Below are 22559 nucleotides of genomic sequence, written 5' to 3' on the forward strand. Positions count from 1 at the left end.
CCAACATGTAGGTTCCACAGGCATTCACAGAACTACTGCTCAGCTGCCACCTAACCCTGTAGGTTCTGTAAGTCCCGCAGAGCCTAAGTTTCCCCCAGTAAAGTCCACATAGCACCTCAATTTCTGACCATGGGCATACACAAAACCACCTCAGTCCTGACATGAGCTCGCCTCTTGGTGTCTAACTCATGGCAGGATTCTCAAACTAGGGATGGTGATTCTCAGTCTATAGGAGGGCAGTTCTGGGATGGATCTCTCTGTTTCTCCTGCTAAAGCCGTTCCAGTATATATGAAATATTTAAATGTCATTGGTCCAGAGAGTGTGAAAATGGCTCTGTAGCCATTTTGTTAGGGCATTCATCTGCATTCTAGTCTCTGCTCTGAATTAGGCAGAGTGGGGATTCAAACCCAGGTCTCACACATACTGGGTGAAAGCTTTAACCCCAGGCTAATGGGTATAAGGGGGCACAGCTTCCTTCTGTTTGGTTTCTCTTGAAAAAGGGCTGATCTGACTTAGGCTCTAACTCTCTTTGAGGGGCAGGGAGGCCACACCCCTTTCCTCAGCATTTCCTATTGCTAGTTTAGACAGCTCCCTGCTCACCTTGCTGGCTTTTGCTAATCCCTTTTTGAGGTGCCTAACTCTTCCCATGCATTGTATAGGGATCGTGGGCATCTAACTTGAGATTGTGAATTCCACTACTAAAGGCCCTTTGTGCTAGGTGATGTACGTACACATACTAGGCAGTTCCTGCCCTCAGGAGCTTACAGTCTAAGTAGTCAAAAAAATTATATGTGTTTATAATTTAGATAATAACTACTCAAAACCCCACGATGATTGTGCTTTTACTCTTGTTACAGAGAGAAATAAACGGTGATTATTTCACCTCTTCAATTCTTATAGGTGTCTTCTTGGGATTTGCATGGCCCAACATGTTCTTAGAAACTCTCCTTTGCTTTCTATATCAATGCAGAATCCTGCTTTACTTGATATATCTGTGCAATTTTCTCTATTTTAAATTGATGTAACTCCTCATTATCTAATTTTATTATTATAGAATTTTTTGCCTGCGTAGCACAAAGAGAAACGAATGGATTTAAGTCATAAAGCTTGTTTCATCATGTTTTTCACAGCTTTGGTTCCTTTAGGGCATGAGGAAAAGGTGTTGCATATGAATGCAACCTTGTTGCCAATAAAGCTGTAGCAAAATGAGTTAAGAAAATCCCAGGGAATTCAGAGTTTTTATGGGACACCTTTACAATTCCAAAAAAAATACTACAGTTATATTATTTCCATTCCTATTTATATTCAGTGCCTACCAGATTGTCTCCTAGTGAATCTTTACATGATTTATTTCTCCAGAAATCTTGCAAAGTCAAGAGAAAGGCAGATGGAGTATACGCTAGCTCTTTAGTTTTAATAAATTATGTGGCTAGAAAGTTCAGAGGAATGATTCAACCCCAAAATACAAATGGGCCCCATAGTGTTTGGCACTGTACAGCGGCATAGGGATGGGCGGGCTTGTGTTTAAGGTACTGGCTAAGGACCAGGAGATCTAGGTTCAATTCCCAGCTCTGCCATAGAAATCTTGAGTGATTTTAAGCAAATCATTCAATATCTCTCTACCTCACACCCTTATCTGCAAGATGGGGATAACAATACTTCCCTACCTCAGGGGGTTGTTATGAGGATGAATTCATTCATGAATCTGTATGGTGCTCAGATACTATAGTGATGATGGCCATAAAAGCAAATACAGAGTCCCTGCTCATAATAGTCCTTGATCCTGAAAAGACTCACGCACTGTGAATATTCCTATTGACGTCAATGGGACTACACACACCACGCAAAACTGAGCATGTGTGTAAGACTTTGTCAATTCAGGGCCTAAGAACACATATTATATATGCAGAGCAGTGTGGAGGGACACAATCAAATATATACATATATTATAAAGTGTGAACTATCTCCATCTGCCTCTCAACTCTAACCATCCTTAACTGATGTGATGGCAGAAGCAAGTCTTAAGGAGGAGTTTGACAGCAAATGGGATTATGACCTTACAGTTCAATTCAGGGAGAGCATGCCATGCATACTGGGGAGCATGGAAGAATGCATGTAAATCTATGAGAAACTGACAAACAAGGCTGGTGTCATTGATGACGAGGAGGCAGTAAGGGGACATGATAAGAGACAAGAGTGGCCAATTGGGGATGAGCAGGCGTGAAGACAAGAAGTTTAAACTTGGTTCAAATGAAAAAAGAATTGTAAAAGGGTTCTAGATTATGAAAGATACGTGATGACTCCAAAAACTCTTTCCTTGCAAATCAGTGCTGTGTACAATACATAATTTTTGTTTTGTACAGAATTTTTCATCATTTTACTCAATTTCTCATTCCCAATTTTGCTTTAATTACAAAATGGCTTCACTGCAATAGTTGTGGATTTTTTCTGCTTATCATGCAAAAGCCATATTCACTTGAAAATGGACTTATCTTGGCTTTGAGATAAGTTATTGTTGTCTGAAAACTGTCCCATTGTTCACTGGATAATAATGGGAGGGATTTTTGCTTGAAAAATGTGCATACCTCAGTGAAATTTCTTTCAAATGTGGGCCCATTTTTAAGTTTCTAATGATATGAAAAACCTAGAATTTCAAGTAGTTTTGCACATGGCTGTTAATGCTTCACACATACATATTCTAATGCAATGAAATCCTTTTAATTATATACCTGTCAAGGAAATGAAACAGATTTTCTTGGCACTGAAGTAAAATATATAGGTTAGAATGTAATTCAGCACCTATATACTAATAATTTCTAAAGGTATACACCTATTTAAAAATTGACCAAAGAATTAATTTGCAACACTAGGTTGACCTGTTCGCTATCTGCTGGTTAAAAGAATATCCTTTTGCTGAAAAAAAAAATCATAATACAAAGAAGCACTCTCAGATGAATACCTGGTAGAGAAATAAACGTGTTCAGAATCTATTCTCAGTGTATCAAGGTTATCCATTTAACTGCTGTCTCCTTTACTACCTAGGAGCATGCATTTTCAAGCCTAGAAGATTTCACACTTGAATGGTAGTAACACATTGTGTAATTATCTTTCATCTTATGTCTTTGTCACATTGTAATACAGCCGTTTTTCAACATAAAAAAAATCTGGGAATTAAAAACTTTGAAACACATTTTACACATTTATTTCTAGCATTCATACATGTATACGTGGAGAGCATGTTTTAATTAAGTGAATAACTATTTACAACCAGAGTGAGGAAGCAAAAGTGTCAATACCTCACAAAGTATTTGTGTTGAAAATATCATAAAAAGCCAAATAACTATAATTTTAAGATTATTTTGACTATTTTCAGAACTATTTTAAAGAACTTTTCAAGACAAATAAATAGGATTCAGTGGTTTAGTGGATAAGATAAAGCGCTTACATTTCCAAAAATTGGTTCAGGTCTACCAGGGTTTTAAATGAAATGACTGTAATGGTCTTAGTTAATTTTTGAGTGGTTAGTGATAGACAGAATTGATACCATATAACTTCAGTAATAACAGATAAGCACATAAACTTTTGTAAAAGATATTTTCAACATGCCATTAGAAACAGAATAGGTATAGCAAATCAATAAAACTACAGTGCCAATTTCATTCTCTTTAAAATGATGGAGCTTTTAGAAATATATGATGAGATGGGTACCACAACATTTCATTCTATTTTCCATATATAGTCATTTCTCTGTTATCTAGAATCTCTTGTGAAGCATAATCACTTTCTTGTAGAAATACTTTATGGAAGCTCAAAGTTTCAAACCATATGTTCAAATGGAAGATCTTTAACTTTTACTGCTCATTCTTTACAGACAATGTACAAACACATTGGTAACCCTATTCTTGTGAGGACATAGAGTCATTGCAAAATATAATGGAGAGAGGTGAGAAAAGGGGTGGAATTTCCAGTTGGATATTGGATTATTTTTTGGTGAACGTTTACAGTGGATCATTTTTTCTATTTCCCACTTTTCAGAACTTCATCTTTCAGAACTTAAGATGCATTCAAAATTTTAATATATCTTTATCATATCAGCCTGATTCTTATTTCATGTGCAATGGCTTTATCCTGCTTTATCTATTGACTTAAACAGAATTGTTTCAGACTTAGGCCTGGTCAACACTAAAAAATTAGGTTAGTGCAACTGCGTTGGTCAAGGGGGTAAAAAAATCCATATCCCTGAGCCGTGTAGTAGCTACTGCCACTCAGGGAGCTGGATTACCTAAAACGATGCGAGAATTCCTCCAGCTGGCATAGGTGGTGTCTACACTGAAGTGCTACACCGGCACAGCTACAGCGGTGCAGTTGTGCTGCTGTAGCATTTTAAGTGGAGACAAGACTGTGCACTAGTATAACAAAGAAGAGAATTGGGCCCTCTGACCCCAATCCGGCAAAGACTTATAAACTGTATTTACTGTATAATTGATTTCAATGGGAGCAGGAGCAGGCCAGGAATGAGCAAATTTTGTCATCTACTTTCATATAAACTAAGGTGAAATGTCAAAGTTCCATATTATCTCACGTACATAAAGCCAGGAGCAAAAGGGCATATAATAAAATACTTCTGTTAGATCTGGAGCATTTTCAAGTGAAAGAAAACAAAACTCTAACATTCAAAGTATCTTCTGAGTTTTTCCATCATTTAACATTTTCTTTTTTCTTAGATTTGCTAATGCAGGCTGTATGCCTTATGTTATCCAGCCCACCAAATAGGCCAGAGGTTTGATTTACAGAGCTTCAGCGTACCCTGCTTCTGAAGTTATTGCAGTTACGGTACAATGCTCTTCTAGCTTGCCAGTAACATTTTCTTTTCCAATAAAAGAGAATGTAATACAGAAGCAGAAGATAAAAAAAGACTAAGAGAGCAGGGTTTTGGGTAGTATCCACTCAGGTTGCTTCCTCTGGAAACAAAGGAAGAAATAATGGCTTTGGCTGGGAAAGATCTACAAGCAGTGGCACTAGATAAAGCTGCCAAGTAGTGGAAGCTCCTGCCATTTACCAGGAACTTCAGGACGGAGTTGTGCTGCCATCAAACATCTTTCCTGTTACAGCAAATTGAAAGCAACATAAAGGAGCTGAATAACTCCCAGGACACCTTCTTTTTTTTTGTCAAGGGACACTATTATAGAAGCTGCAAACTTAGTTCACTGGCAGTATCTGACAAAAATAAATAAACAAATAAAACTTACCTGTGTAAAGTCTGAAACAGAACAAAAGAAGCTACTAGATCTTAAGGCGTCTTCAGGCTCTGAAACAACTGACCTACAAGAGAGAGAACAATTAATTAGTTGCTGAAAAACCAAACATTTGTGCAGACTGAAGTCAGATTTTGAAGAAAAGTTCACAAGGTTAAATAGGCTTTTGATTGGCCAAATTGAAAGATATCACTGCAGGGGCACTGGATGCTTCAGGGAGTTGATAATGAGAGAAACTTGTGACCTAAAGTCAAAAGTGAAATTCAGTTTAGTTTAGTAGTGATCAAATATCATTGTCATGTGATTGCTATTTGGCATTCTGTTGATCTCAGTTTAGTTCCTGGTGGACCGGTTTACACATCATAATTGTCTCTCTTTGCCAGAGACAGCAAGTATTATTGAGTGGGTATGGTGGCTGAACTATCGTAGCCAGGCACATTGCTGGAGTCTACAACACTGGGGAAATTTTTATTGCACATGCTTAAGCCCATTCATTTTCCATTTAAACCGATTTTACCTGAAAAATTCCTGGGTTTTACAAAAAGTATTATTCATTTTTTTCTCTGATTTTCAACTTCCTTTTTTATCATTCAAATATATAAAAATAAGGTGTTCTATTAGAAAAATACAGTATATTGCATGAGATACAGATATATGTCTGAGTATATTTGCAAAGCTTCCTGTTGAAATATTAGTCTAGAAGATACACACAATTAGCAAACAGGCCTGCTACAAGTTCTGAAGTGTGTGCGCATCTGAAAGTACTGATGAATCTCATGCTCACCACGTACACATTTCAAGCTGTTAGCCGATAACGGTTTAAAGGTTTGACACACTAAAATGGGAAGAAAATGAAAAGCTGTATCAGAATATGTTTCAGAACACAACAAAGTATTCCAAAGCTTTAAAAAAACAAAAACAGGAGAAAAGAATGAAGTTGAGTGTATGCACTGCAAATGGTGTGGTCCAATTATTAAATCTAAATATTTATAGGTTACTAGTTCTAAGTCTACGCCAGTAAACTGTTTATTCAAATGTAAAGTTTTATTTGGGGATTAGGGGGATTAGAGATATATTATTTTCAACTCAGAGGAGGCATTGTATTTTGAGTCTGTTTCAGTTCTGCAGCAAACCACACGGCTGAACAGAATTCAAAGCATTAATCTACTGAATATTTTACCCCTGTCTTTCTGTCCACCAAAATAAACCCCGATATTTACCCATAAAAATTATTAATAATTTTTGCACTGATTTTCACCTGTTTTTGTTGTGGTGGTAATAAACACTGATAAATTCCCAGGGGAAAATAAATAAAATAAAAACTGAAAACGAAGGGTCCTGCATGTGCTGTACTTGTACTATACATAGAGACCAAGCCCTATCAATCTTGGAGCCTGTCACAATTTCTGGAGTCACTTAAAGAGGGAAATAAACCAACAAAGTAACTCAAGGAAAATAAGACATGCCCCTCTCCATGATAAAAAATATCCAGGAGTCTAAAGGAATTCTACAGTAAAAGGCTTTATATACTTCTTAGGATTGGGTAACAGAGGCTGATCTTCAGTTTGACTGTACTTTGAAGAAGCCTGAAAATTAGATTAATCAGTTGATCAAAAGCTAGGTGCACTTATAAATTAATTACATGTACAGCAGGCTCTCAAGTCTTCATCAGGATAGGTACATTTACAGTTTCAAAAGGGCTTCTCAATGGAATTTTTAATACCCTATACTAAATGCAAGAATATGGCAATAAGAAAAGCACTTCTGTAGGAGCTATTTGGCTGTATTGTGCTCTCCTTTTTACTTATGCAATCCATGCAACCACAGTGAAGTAGAAGAGTTGCATGGGTATATATTAGAGCAGCACATCTGGCCCACTGGTTAAATAAACTGACTATTCCTAAGAAATCTGTAGTTTCCCACATGTACAAAACAAGGAGACAGCAGTGATTTTTCTCCAAAAAGGTTCATCTTTGTTGACAAAGGAAGTGTAAAACAGCAATACAGTTATCAATAATAATAATGATAGTAAAAAGAAAAGGAGGACTTGTGGCACCTTAGAGACTAACCAATTTATTTGAGCATAAGCTTTTGGTTAGTCTCTAAGGTGCCATGAGTCCTCCTTTTCTTTTTGCGAATACAGACTAACACGGCTGCTACTCTGAAACCAATAATAATAGTGCTTACCTCTTGTATCATGGTGCACTTACTTAGAAATTTCCTTTTTTCTCCCCCATGTTATTCATATAATCAGTATTATTGTAATTCATGAAGCAAAGCAGAGCAAAAATCAGCGGGGAAATATGTTACACCGGCCCATAAGGATATTTCTCCTCCATGAAGAGTTTGATATTTCCTTGTTGCCTGGCCTTTATGGTGGTACTTCCAGAAATGCTGATTTACTGCAATCAATTGGGAATTTCTAGTAGCGCGTGTATATGCACTTTCAGAAGCAGCATGTACAATAAGTAGTACTTCCAGAGTTGTTAGCGCATCACCATCATTTGCAGTGGAGTTACGCCAGCATAAAACCGGTGAATCAGGCCCACTGTCTTTTAATTTTATCGAGTTAATATTGAGCCCTCTTGTTTGTGTCTTATTGGAAACAGTAAGTAGGAGCCAATTGGCCTTTTCTCCATCATTCCATTTTTTACATACCCATAATAACATCTTCTTCATTTATCTGAGAGCCCATATAGGCATGCTTTGTGGTACTTAATTGCACTTAATGTCATTTCAAACCACTGTGGTTTACAGCACAATTTATAGTTTCACTGCAGCATTAAATAAACTCCCCCAGATTTCTATAGATTTCAAAGGGGCTATTTTCTTTCTGTTAAATGGAGAAGTACTAGAGTATATTGTATATTTCTCTCAAAGTAAGTATTTATGGGTTTTGTAAAATATTTTGCCCATACCCATGGCTTTATGTTGTAATCCTTTGTATGTTTATGAGCTTAATCTACTTTATTTGAAGACCAATATGTGCCAAAACATCACAAATGAGTTAAGAAATAAAAAATAACATGAATCCTGATCAATGACTTACATTTCTCCCAGGAATGCTAGTGCACATATGTTTCATATTTTTCATACCACACTTTCCTCCCTTTGTCTCTGTCCAACTGAAAATATAATGAATCACAATGCTCACAGATGCTGGTGTCTGATAACAAAGGGCTTGTAAGACTCTTGTACTTTAGAATGGTCACAGCATGAAAGCTCTGTAGAAAGGGAAAATTTATACCAACAATTAGTCTCAAGCGGTTACTCCAAATTGTTAAATGACAAAAGTATAAGCCCAATAGAAATCAAGATTCATTTTGTTCCACCTATGCTTCTAATGGCATCAGTCTTCTGCAGCTGTAAGTGCTGATGACCAGGTAATAAGCAGGTGTTGTACTGCTGTACATCTACATTCTATGTAGTGATTACCATTCTGTCAGAAGCAGATTTTCTAAAATAGGTTTAAGATTGGTATTACTGAAATGTTGGCAAATCATAGAATCACAGAATATCAGGGTTGGAAGGGACCTCAGGAGATCATCTAGTCCAACCCCCTGCTCAGAGCAGGACCAATCCCCAACTAAATCATCCCTGCCAGGTCTTTGTCAAGCCTGGACCTTAAAAACCTCTAAGGAAGGAGATTCCACCACCTCTCCAGGTAACCCAGTCCAGTGCTTTGCCACCCTCCTAGTGAAAAAGTTTTTCCTAACATCCAACCTAAACCTCCCCCACTGCAATTTGAGACCATTACTCCTTGTTATGTCATCTGGTACCACTGAGAACAGTCTAGATCCATCCTCTTTGGAACCCCCCTTCAGGTAGTTGAAGGCTGCTATCAAATCCCCCCTCAGTCTACTCTTCTGCAGACTAAACAATCCCAGTTCCCTCAGCCTCTCCTCATAAGTCATGTGCTCCAGCCCCCAAATCATTTTTGTTGCCCTCCGCTGGACTTTTCCAATTTTTCCACATCCTTCTTGTAGTGGGGGGCCCAAAACTGGACACAGTACTCCAGATGAGGCCTCACCAATGTCGAATAGAGGGGAACGATCACGTCCCTCGATCTGCTGGCAATGCCGCTACTTATACACCCCAAAATGCCATTGGCCTTCTTGGCAACAAGGGCACACTGTTGACTCATATCCAGCTTCTCGTCCACTGTAACCCCTAGGTCCTTCTCTGCAGAACTGCTGCCTAGCCATTCGGTCCCTAGTCTGTAGCGGTGCATGGGATTCTTCCATCCTAAGTGCAGGACTCTGCACTTGTCCTTGTTGAACCTCATCAGATTTCTTTTGGCCCAATCCTCTAATTTGTCTAGGGCCCTCTGTATCCTATCCCTACCTTCCAGCGTATCTACCACTCCTCCCAGTTTAGTGTCATCTGCAAACTTCCTGAGGGTGCAGTCCATGTCATCCTCCAGATTATTAATGAAGATATTGAACAAAACCGGGCCCAGGACCGACCCTTGGGGCACTCCGCTTGATACCGACTGCTAACTAGACATGGAGCCGTTGATCACTACCCATTGAGCCCGATGATCTAGCCAGCTTTCTATCCACCTTATAGTCCATTCATCCAGCCCATACTTCTTTAACTTGCTGGCAAGAATACTGGCAAGAACACATCCACTGCTTTTCCCTCATCCACAGAGCCAGTTATCTTGTCATAGAAGGCGATTAGATTAGTCAGGCATGACTTGCCCTTGGTGAATCCATGCTGACTGTTCCTGATCACTTTCCTCTCCTCTAAGTGCTTCAGAATTGATTCCTTGAGGACCTGCTCCATGATTTTTTCAGGGACTGAGGTGAGGCTGACTGGCCTGTAGTTCCCGGGATCCTCCTTCTTCCCTTTTTTAAAGATGGGCACTACATTAGCCTTTTTCCAGTTGTCCGGGACTTCCCCAATCGCCATGAGTTTTCAAAGATAATGGCCAATGGCTCTGCAATCACATCCGCCAACTCCTTTAGCACCCTTGGATGCAGTGCATCCGGCGCCATGGACTTGTGCTCGTCCAGCTTTTCTAAATAGTCCTGAACAACTTCTTTCTTCACAGATGGCTGTTCACCTCCTCCCCATGCTGTGCTTCCCAGGGCAGCAGTTTGGGAGCTGACCTTGTTCATGAAGACAGAGGCAAAGAAAGCATTGAGTACATTAGCTTTTTCCACATCCTCTGTCACTAGGTTGCCTCCCTCATTCAGTAAGGGGCCCGCACTTTTCTTGGCTTTCTTCTTCTTGCCAACATACCTGAAGAAACACTTCTTGTTACTCTTAACATCTCTCCCTAGCTGCAACTCCAGGTGTCATTTAGCCTTCCTGATTTCACTCCTACATGCCCGAGCAATATTTTTATACTCATCCGTGGTCATTTGTCCAGTCTTCCACTTCTTGTAAGCCTCTTTTTTGTGTTTAAGATCAGCAAGGATTTCACTGTTAAGCCAAGCTGGTCACCTGCCATATTTACTATTCTTTCTACACATCGGGATGGTTTGTCCCTGTAACCACAATAGGGATTCTTTAAAATACAGCCAGCTCTCCTGGACTCCTTTCCCCCTCATGTTATTCTCCCAGGGGATCCTGCCCATCAGTTCCCGGAGGGAGTCAAAGTCTGCTTTTCTGAAGTCCAGGGTCCATATTCTGCTGCTCTCCTTTCTTCCTTGTGTCAGGATCCTGAACTTGACCATCTCATGGTCACTGCCTCCCAGATTCCCATCCACTTTTGCTTCCCCTACTAATTCTTCCCGGTTTGTGAGCAGCAGGTCAAGAAGAGCTCTGCCTCTAGTTGGTTCCTCCAGCACTTGCACCAGGAAATTGTCCCCTAAACTTTCCAAAAACTTCCGCTGTATTGCTCTCCCAGCAGATATCGGGGTGATTGAAGTCTCCCATGAGAATCAGGCTCTGTGATCTAGTAACTTCCGTTAGTTGCCAGAAGAAAGCCTCGTCCACCTCATCCCCCTGGTCCGGTGGTCTATAGCAGACTCCCACCACGACATCACCCTTGTTGCTCACACTTCTAAACTTAATCCAGAGACTCTCAGGTTTTTCTACAGTTTCATACCGCAGCTCTGAGGAGTCATACTGCTGTCTTACATACAAATTCCTCTGATCTTGTAACTTTAGATGGAAAATGCAATATGAAATGTATCTCTGTTGGCTCTACAGTACTCTACATGTTACCCAGATAAAAAGGAATATTTGCCAATTTACTGGAGCCTTTAGAAATATTTTTAGTGAGTACTATTTCTGGATGCGTGAAACATGAATCAGCATTCCACATACTTTAATCAGTTCCATCTGTATCCTTTACTGAGAGCACATGCATTAATTTTGGAGCCATTTTTGTTGAACTGTCAGTGCAATAGATGGCTTTTAGTGAACTGTGACTGAGTCTCTTCCTCAGCTCCATTTATTGAAAATAAACCTTATCTGTGGAGCACACATGCACTCTGTTAGTGTGCACTACATTTAAATTTCATTCTAATTCTTGCATATTAACTCTGAGAATGTTATCATGATAGCTAAAACATCACTGACATTTACATTAATGTTTAAATAAATGCAGTTTGTTTGCATATAACATGTGGCTGTTCTTTGTTTGTAGGCAGATATCGAATTTGGTAATATTACCTGCTTCTGTAATTTTTCAGCCATCTCTTTCTTATTAAAAACATCTCAATACATTATAGTTTCATAAGAATGAGAGCATGTTGAAAAAGGAACGAAACAGAATTTTAACCTGTTTCATTGTACTTAGGTCTAAGAGGCCTGATACACAGAAATGTTTCCATTGAATTCTGTTCTGTTCCGTTGTCACCCCTCTTCCAAGCAGTTGCAGATTTGGGGTCCTTACAAGAAATTTTCCTGTTGAAGGAGAATCAGGGATGTAGAGTCCAGGTATTTTCTGAAAGTAACTTGTTTTATTTATTCCGTAGGCATCAGTCCTTGAAGAGAGGTGATCACAAATGGCAGACAGGAAAATCTTTTTTAGAAATCTCAGCTCCAACACCAATGACCAACTCTGCCCCAAGAACTCACTCTGGTTAGAGAGACTAAGGCAGAGAGCATATTCCCTTGATGCTTGCCATAAAATAAAGTGCATCACAAAACTAACAGTGCCATATTTCTTCAAAGACTATAAGCTGCTTACATGATAAGAAAAACACTTGTAAGAATATGTGCTACAGTGCCACTTTGTGACTCCCACCATAATTATGTGTGTGTGTGTAAAATGTGTATGTACTTATATATAAATATGCATGTATGCATCTGTCTTCATATAAGTGTGTGTGTATGTATATAGATGTATATATTATATACTTTTTTTCCTTCAGTGATGTGAGGTTCATTTTCCTTCTGGAAATGTTTCATTGTCTTGAAACTTATTCAGCTTCCTTACTGACTTTGAAGACCCTTGTAATGTATGCTTCAGAACTGTGGTAACTATTATTTGGTTGTGGGTTTCTTTCGCTGGAGTACAGGATGTTCTTACATATTCACTGAGATTCCCCCCCCCCCTTCCCAGTTTCTCAGGACGGCTTTCTCTTCCTGCCTTTCAGTGATTGCCAGCTGCTCTTTGGGCCCTTTGCACTGACCTTCCATCCTGCTTAGCTGATTCTCTCAATCTTTTTTGCTAATTCTTTGTTACTCAGCTCATCCAGCTTTCCATTTCTAATGCATTCCTGCCTACGTTCTTTTTGCTACATATATTAGGATCCTTCAGTCCTGCAATATTCTGATTACTGGGCCAAACACAGTTGGGGTAAATGCATCCCATGGAACTCTCTGGACCAACTGAACAGGCATTTAAATGATAACGTGGGGCCTGAATCTGATTTTACACTGGTTTTACATCAGTGCAACCGCACTGACTTCAATTAAATTCCTCCTGTTTCACAATGGTGTAAGTGAGAGCAGAATTAGGTCCATAAGTTACATGTATGGCCCAGATCCTGGTCTTAGGTTGCACAGTGTAGAGCACAACTCAGAAGAAAAGGGGTCTTGCATTTGCTGACTTGGAAGCTCACTTTTGCACACCCCAGTCCAGAGCCAACTGTATGTTAGAGCAGACTTCAGTAGGAGTTACTCCAGATTTACATCATTATAAATGATGTCAGAATCCAGATAACTCTCCTACTTTCCTTCCGTCCTTTGGTATTTTTTTCCAAAGTTTGCAATCAGATATTGGATTTGACTTGTGATTCCCATGGCAATCTCTACGTATGTAATCTTCAGGCAAACAAGCCATGGTTGCTTTTGTACATTTGCTAGAATTTTTTTAATTTACAAAGATGGACTCAATTTTGAGAGCTCAATAACGTGGAAACTGTAACTTATTTTCACTGACTACACACATTCCTTCTACTGCTCATACAGCAGTTATTTTCTTTTATCATCTCTGATGCCCTATACTTAAAATTCAATGGCAAAAAAATATGTTAACACAGAATTAAGTTTCCTCTTGCAGAACATTGTGTTGAGCAAAACTCAAACTTCTGAAAACCAGGACGTGCACAGTTAAGGTTGCCCATGCAGCCTTAACTCTGTCCACTTTCAGCAATGCCCTAATATGTCCCATTAATATACATACCGTTATTCTGCCAACCCACCATTGCTAAAGCTCTTCATCTTCTTTTACAGCCCAGTCACTCTCGCCCACAGAATTCCATCTAACACTATTAAAGGACAAAAAGATGGGGCGCGAGGTTGCTCACACACCCTTCCCTCTCTTCCTCTGGCCTTGACCTACTCTGGTTCACAGTCTTTGGTTCACACTGTTAGTTATGCCTACACTCCTACACGGCTGTGTTCACAGAAAATCTGCCCATAGAATAACACATTATATTATAGCAGAGACAACATGTAGCAAGCAACATGAGTTATTAAATCTTCATTGCACAGGTGTACAAAGGTTCAGACTAGAAATGTCAGTGGTGGATTGTCCACCGAGGCAATGATATTGGCAAATTCCCTTGAAGCAGGCAAGCATAAAGTGGTGGTATACAAACCCTCTCGTGGGTTTTTTTCTTGTATGGGCACATGTGCATAGTAAGCCTTCTAGACTACACAAGCGGAGACATGAACATGTTCTTAAATGCCATTCTCAGTTTGGGTCTCCCCTAATGTTTAGTGGGTTTCAGACACTATCTTAGGTAAAACTTGACAGACGGAGACCATTTTGACCTGATCACAGCAAGGGTTTGATCACTAGGTCTGAGCACAACAAAAACAACCAAAACTAGAAATATTTTGAAAAATTACTATTGGGTGAGGAGGGGGGCGTATAGCTCCTCTACCCCTGGCTCCAGTGACCCCACCTTTGGGTCACTAACCCTACCCTGCACCCTCATGAGACATACCAAATTTCAAAGGAATCCATGCAAACATGTCCATTTTAGAAGTCATGATCCAACCTTAACTAAAGTGGTGCTGCTTCACTACTATAATCACAGAGACACTCCATGCCCAGAAGAGCTCCCAGCCTAAGTGAATAGATGGATGTGTGCAGAGCTTGTGCAGGGCTTGGGGTGCATTGGCAGAGCTGGGGGTGCAGAGGGTTGGGGTGCACTGGCAGAGCTATGAAGTGCAGGAAGATTAGGATGCAAGAGGGCTGAAGATGCCCTGGGAGAGTTGGTGGTGCAGGAGGGGTTGGGATTCACTGACTGAGCTGGGGGTGCAGGTGGTTGGGGGGCATTGGCAAAGCTGGGGAAAACTGGCAGAGCTGGGAGTTCACTGAAAATGCACAGGTAGAGCTGGAGCATGCTATCCCTCCCTCATCTAGGTCCCCTGTCCCATTCATGCCCATTTATCTCCCCATACCTCTTTCCCTCATTACAGCCACAAACTCTTCTCCTCAATTCCCCCATCCTCCACTCCTTAATACTCCTCCCCTCCCAGGAAGCATTTGTATGTCTAATTTTCTCCCTAATGACTTTGATTACATTCCCTCCAAAATAAGATTGCCACTCATGACTCACAAATGGCAGCAACTTCCAACTACTCAGTTCCAAACCTCTTTGGTGTTAGGTGTGGGCTCGTGATTAATTTATCCTGAGTTCTTTTCATTGAAGGATGAGTTCATAGCCATCAATCTCAGCCAGGTGAGCGATTCATTCACTCATTGCTATCTCTCAGTTTAACAATACAAGGCAGCAGAAGGAAATTGGGTTTTTTGTGGAGGGAGAGCTAACTTGGGAAACCTTTTGTCAAATGACCCCAAATTTGGATCACTTATCGTACCCCAAGGCCTCCTGAGGCACACCAAATTTTAAAGCAATTCAACCAACCATTTGGATTTTAGAGTATTTAAAAGAGCCAAGCTTTAAAGCACATAAAATGAAGTTTGGAACCCTTGGTCTGTTTTTTCTGAACTGGTGCATGTCCACTGAAAAAATATACATTTTCTTAAATACTATTCTCAGTTTGGGTCCTCCAAAGATTTGTACCATGTACTATGTTAGGTAAAACTCAACAGATTGAGACCATTTTGGACTGCATCCAGAGGTGAAAGTAAGCCTGTACGGTCCAGTATGGCATACCAGCAAGAGGGCTTCCCCAGCAGTGATTTAAAGGGCCTGGAGCTCCAGCCGCTGCAGGGAGCCCGTGGCCCATTAAATCACTGCCGGAACCCTGCCACCGCTACCCCAGGGTAGCGGTGGCAGGCTCTGGTGGTGATTTAAAGGGCCTGGGGCTGTGGCCACTGCGGAGAGCCCTGGGCCCTTTAAAGCATCACTGGAGCTCCCCGCAGCGGCCGGAGACCCTGGCCCTTTAAATCCCTGCTGGAGTTGGGCTCGGGTGGGGATTTAAAGGGCCCGGTGCACCTGCCACTGTGGAGCGCCCCGGGCCCTTTAAATCACCTGCTATTGCTACCCCGGGGTAGGAAGCGGCGGCAGGGCTCCGGCAGGGATTTAAAGGGCCCAGAGCTCCCCACAATGACCGGAGCCCCTGTAAATCACCACCAGAGCCCTGCCGCCGTTACTCTAGGGCTCTGGCAGACAGGCTCGGGTGGGGATTTAAAGGGCCCGGTGCTCCTGCCACTGCGGGGAACCCGGGGCCCTTTAAAGTGCCACTCAAGCCCCGCTGCCGGAGCCCCAGGGTAGTGGTGGCAGGGCTCCTGCGGTGATTTAAAGGGCCCGGAGCTCCGCGGCAGCTGGAGCCCTGGGCCCTTTAATTCACCCCTGAGCCCCAGGGCTCTCAGCCGCTTCTGCAGCTGGTAGCTCCGGGGTGATTTAAAGGCCTCCCCTCTTCCAGTTGAGACCACGCCCTCCTCAGGACTCCTGCATACCGGTAAGTCCTTTAAGTTACTTTCACCCCTGTCTGCATCACATTAATAATTTGATCATTAGCTCTGTGTAAAAGCAAGCCATCTAGAAACTTTTTGGAAAATAGTTATTTTTGGGGAAGCTTGTATCTACGCAACCTCCAGTTCAAATGACCCCAAATTTAAGTCACTAACCCTACCCTGGTCTCTCCTAAAGCACACCACATTTCAAAGGAATCTGACTGAGCATGTCAATTTTAAGAGGACTTAGAAAGGTTGACCTTTAAAGAGATGTCAAGACACAACCTTAAGTCTAGATTCATAGATCCATAGATACTAAGGTTAGAAGGGACCATTATGATCATCTAGTCTGACCTCCTGCACAACGCAGGCCACAGAATTTCACCCACCCACTCCTGCGAAAAACCTTTCACCTATGTCTGAGCTATTGAAGTCCTCAAATCGTGGTTTAAAGACTTCAAGGAGCAGAGAATCCTCCAGCAAGTGACCCGTGCCCCATGCTACAGAGGAAGGCGAAAAACCTCCAGGGCCTCTTCCAATCTGCCCTGGAGGAAAATTCCTTCCCGACCCCAAATATGGTAATCAGCTAAACCCTGAGCATATGGGCAAGATTCACCAGCCAGATACTACAGAAAATTATTTCCTGGGTAACTCAGATCTAAGTATGGTGGTGTTGCAATGCCACTATAAAATTTAGGCCTTGCTCTTGCAATAGCCTCTCTGTGAGTGCACCCCTTCATCCATATGTCACTCATTGCAACACTGGGGCCCTGGTTATTAAGTATATGTCACGTGTAAAATTCTCCCTAAATCACCCCACTGTTTCAAAACGTATAAATGCTGCTAAGGGGTAATGCACCGCCAATATAAACTGAACAGTCTCTACTTCAGAACCAGCAAACAAACACAGATAAAAGGAATAAACAAAAGTGCTAGTCACAGTGTTGGGGGAAGGATAAGTCCCTCACAAACCCATTTTACACAGCCCTAACAGAAAAAGGGGTCTTAAAATCATGCTTGCTTCTGCCACAGTAGACCCTGTTGGAAGCTCCCAGGGGTGAAAATCTGCAGGGAGGTTGTAGTGGTGGAAAGCTGCCATAATCTCTTCCTCTTCAGTAGACCCATCTTTACCAGTGCAGGTGGAGAAGGAAAGCACTCTGATTGGCGTCATGGGAAGGGGTGAGGGGAAGCACCAAATCAGTAGATTCCCCACAGTTGTCATATTCTTCTGCAACAGTACACATGCCTTTAGTCATGAATCCATTTGCCTTGCTTAATTGCCCATGCACTGCAAAGTCGTTTCTTGTCACTTCCTTGGTGTCCTTTAGATATTTGGGCCAGTCAACCCTAACATAACTCAGAACTTCCTGAAGTTGCGTGTCTTTTGATGTTGTTTTTTGTTGCTGGAGTAGTCCCTTGTCTGACACGAGTATGTATGTGTCCACAGCATCCATGTATGCCTTTATGTCATCTTGGAGCTCACGGTTAGTTGAGTGCAATGCTGGGCTCTGTAACAGAATGTCTGCTATTACCAGAAAGAAAAGGAGTACTTGTGGCACCTTAGGGACTAACCAATTTATTTGAGCATAAGCTTTCATGAGCTACAGCTCACTTCATCGGATGCATACTGTGGAAAATACAGAAGATGTTTTTATACACACAGACCATGAAAAAATGGGTGTTCAACACTACAAAAGGTTTTCTCCCCACCCCCCACCCCACTTCCCTGCTGGTAATAGCTTATCTAAAGTGATCACTCTCCTTACAATGTGTATGATAATCAAGGTCTGCCATTTCCAGCACAAATCCAGGTTTTCTCCCTGCCCCCCGTTGGTACCAGGGGAGTGGGGTGGGGGGTGGGGAGAAAACCTACCTAGATTTGTGCTGGAAATGGCCCATCTTGATTATCATACACATTGTAAGGAGAGTGATCACTTTAGATAAGCTATTACCAACAGGAGAGTGGTTTGGGGGTTGGAGGGGTGGGGAGAAAACCTGGATTGGTGCTGGAAATGGCCCACCTTGATTATCATACACATTGTAAGGAGAGTGATCACTTTAGATAAGCTAGTACCAGCAGGAGAGTGGGATGGGAGGAGATAGAAAATCTTTTGTAGTGATAAACACCCATTTTTTCATGGTCTGTGTGTATAAAAACATCTTCTGTATTTTCCACAGTATGCATCCGATGAAGTGAGCTGTAGCTCATGAAAGCTTATGCTCAAATAAATTGGTTAGTCTCTAAGGTGCCACAAATACTCCTTTTCTTTTTGCGAATACAGACTAACATGGCTGTTACTCTGAATACTATTACCAGATTTTTCCCAGGAGCATATTTAGCAATTGGGTTAAATCACATTACACTTAGCAATAGATGTTGGCATCTTAGTGGTGCTTGAATCCAGTAAATGAATACAGTCAACACAGATATCTGTAAAAGATTCTCACGTGCCCATATGTTTGCCAGACACTCCTTTTCAATTTGTGCATATCTTTTTCAGTTTCTGTAAGTGAGGAAGAGCAAATATAGCTGGCTTCCACTCAAAGCCATGTTGTTGCAACAATACATCACCTAGACCGTAGCTGCTTGAATCCACACTGAATCTATGTGTTTGTACTTGAGAACTGGAGCTGTTGAGATTATTTATTTAACCTTTTTAATGTAATTTTGTGTATGTATTACACTGTGTGCCTCTGGCTCAACATAGTCAAGGTGTGTTGGACTTTAACAATTCATTCAGGGGTTTTTGTCAGTGTAGAAAGTTCTTGTAGATATCACCAAGATAATTTACCATCCCCGGTAAAAATCTCAATTTGTGGTAGGCGGAAAATGCATTTTTCCATGTTTAATTTCAGTGAAGACTGACTGATTGTGCTTAGGAGTTTGTTGTGGGTTTGGGTGTTCTTCCATCAAAGATTCATATATCAGAATATTGAATGTGAAAACTGCATCTCCATTTGTGTTCATTAACAGTTCTGACAATTTTCTTTGGAAAATTTCAGGTGCACTGCTAATCCCAAAAGGTAATCTTCAAAAGGAAAATCTCCAAAATGGTGTGATAAATGTAGTCATTTTATCATTTTCTTTGGCTAAAGGAATTTTCCGAATCCAATCGACACATCCAGCTTGGAGAATACTGTAGCTCCTTTCACTTTGGGGAGGAAGTCATTCAGTGTTAGGAGGATATATTTTTCTCTCACAACTTCTACATTAGAGAGATAAGGTGGGTGAGGTAATATCTGTTATTGGACCAGCTTCTGTTGGTGACAGAGACAAGCTTTCAAGCCACACAGAGCTGACCTCACCTACCTTGCCTCTCTAATGTCCTGGGACCAACACAGTTACAACTACACTACATACAACTGCTTCAGTAAGCCTTTTAAAATCCACAAAGATTCATATTTTTCCATTTTTCTTTATAATTGGTATCATTGGGGCACACCATGCTGTTGGCTCAGAGATTTTCTTGGTTATGCCAATCTGTTCCATTTATTTTAGCTCAGTTTCCACTTTCTGAAGTAATGGAACTTGAAAGGTGTATGTACACTATATGGTTCAGCATTGTCTCTTAAAGTTGGAAGATCTCCTTTCAAAAGTCCAATATCAACAAATATTCCAGCAAGTTCTTCCACCTTTCTCACTAGGCCCACCATGGCTACCACATTGTGTCTGAGAAGGTTGTTGGTCTGTGATCCTTTGGTCAAATGCACTCATCTATGTTACTGACTTCAGTAAAGTCAAAGGACTTAAAGATATGCTCTGTTTGCTTCCCAATAGCATAAATTAAAGAAGATATCGGAATATCTCTAGTTTCTTTGTGCAGCTTGGTAGCAATGCAAAAATCTTGCAAAATATTGTTTTCAGTCTGTCTGTTCTGCAGGTTTTACAAAGCTGAAATTCTCCAGGGCATTTGAAGAGTAGCATGTTGACAAGTGCTGAAAACTTTGTTGTTTTGTTCCTTCTGTTTGCAACATTTACTGCTATTTTCCTTCTATTTCAGTCTTTATTTTACTCCTAACACCATGTTATGGCCTTCTATAGCTGAAATGGACTGGTCACAGAGCTTGCTTATATGCACCAGATGGGTTCATTATAAGATTCTTTAATACTCTGCCAGGCATGGCTAAGGTTCATGTAAATAAGGTACTTTGTGCCACTTTGTGGCTGAGCAATATAATACCATTCAGTATTGCATTACATCAGTAGCCCTAATCATAACTTAGTGTTTCTCCCTCTGGTGGGAAATTCTAAATGAGGGGGGTGGCTAGCCAATCTCCTGATCTCCCAGAGAGGGGATTTCCATCCCGTCCCCAGGAGCACAGAGGAGCAAACTGGTGCAGGGAAGGTTCAGCTATGCCTCCCTGCATCTGCTTCAATAAATTTTACCAATTGTGTTAAAGATAAATGAAGAGAGGCTCCATGCATGTACTACAACAGTGGTTGTTTTTCCTCTAAGGGATTCCAGAAGGCTTTTGGACAAATAGAAACATTCCCCAGCTCAAGCTGGCATGCAAAGATTTGAATTCCATGCACAGAGTAGAACACACTTTCTGTGGTGCTCTGGTAGGCAGGAAAGCAGGCATAAAACTGAAAACCTTCAAGCACAGACAAAACAAGTGCAGGCAAATACAGCCTTACATTCTTGAAAAGAGATAAAGGGCTTGGGAGAAGAAGCTTCACAGCTTACCTCAACTTTTCCTATTTGTTACATGTTCAAAAATGTTTCCATCAAAAGTAGGAATATAATTTAAACTGTCCGAGAATTATTTGCAGCATTATTATCCCAGAAGGAAGTAATGTCAGTGACCTGTAACATCTGATGGCACCTAACCCCCATTCCTCACATGTGTACACAGAAGAATTGTATGTCTTGCTTGTGGATTTTGGAATAGTGCTGGATATTTGTTGAACTGAATCTATTTTGAATTTGGGATGCATTATACTACTGCTATTAAGTGCATCTTTGTCATTCCTAGGACTCATCATTAAAAAGGAATAATGGGAAAAACTGGATGTAGAGGTAGGGTGTAGAGGGGGAATGTCTGGAATGTGGGAATTAATAAATGTTTAGGAATAGGAATAAGGAAGGGGAGGAGGGATGGTCACAGCTCATCATCTCCTTAGCCATGAGTAGCAGGAAGGATTTTGTAGGCATCCTGGCAGAGTTAAGCCGTAACCAGTGATTAAAAGAACAAATAGAAGGGGCTATATGGTTATTATTGAGGTTATTCCCATGCACAAGGGCTGGTGCAGAAAAAAAGTGCAGGGGTCTGTAATGCAGATGCCAGCTACTGGGCAGTAGAACACAGTATCAGAGAAAAGAAAAGGGGCTAACAATGGCTGGAAGTTGAAGCTAGACAAATACAAACTAGAAATAAGGAACAAATTTTGAAGTGAGGTTAAATAACCATTGGAACAACTTAGCAAGGGTTGTGGTGGATTCTCCATCACTGAAATTTTTAAATCAAGAGTGGAAGTTTTTCTAAAAGATATGCTCTAGTTCAAACAGGAATTAATTCAGGGAAGTCCTATGGCCAGTGCTATACAGGAGGTCACACTAGATGGTCACAATAGTCTCTTCTGGGCTTAGAATCTATGAACCAATTAAATATTTTAAATTAGCGTATTTAGCAGTAAATTGCAAACCTTGACATGTTAAGATGTGGGTATAGTTAGAAAAGGTTCTCTGTCAAATAATATTGTGGGGCTCCATAGTTATTCCCCTTTCAGTGGCTTCCATATCAAATTTGCTCAGTATATAAATCAAAAGAAGATATTTTTATATCTGGGAGGCCTGTAAACACCTCCTGGGATCCAAAACTGAAGCTGAATTCTTTCTGCTTCCTATATAACCTATATTACCTTTCTCTGTCTCTCTATCTATTGTATATTGGTACGTGTATGATCTCATTTCCTTAGTGTCTGAGTGCTTCCAAAGTATTATGAAATAGGAATAACTATAACAATCTATCTTCTTTTCCTCCGAAGACTGCAGAAAAAACAGCTTGTGTCTGGGTGGTTGCT

The 22559-nt window shown here is 40.9% G+C and overlaps 1 protein-coding gene across 3 annotated transcripts in view; it reads left to right on the plus strand.

The window, feature by feature from the left end:
* KCND2 (potassium voltage-gated channel subfamily D member 2) overlaps positions 1–22559 on the plus strand; it is a 458837-nt gene that overhangs the window by 375344 nt on the left and 60934 nt on the right. The gene's annotated exons all lie outside the window — the stretch shown is intronic.

This window comes from Lepidochelys olivacea, assembly GCF_965140295.1.
Source record: "Lepidochelys olivacea isolate rLepOli2 genome assembly, chromosome: 1".
In the NCBI taxonomy this organism is placed as follows: domain Eukaryota; kingdom Metazoa; phylum Chordata; order Testudines; family Cheloniidae; genus Lepidochelys; species Lepidochelys olivacea.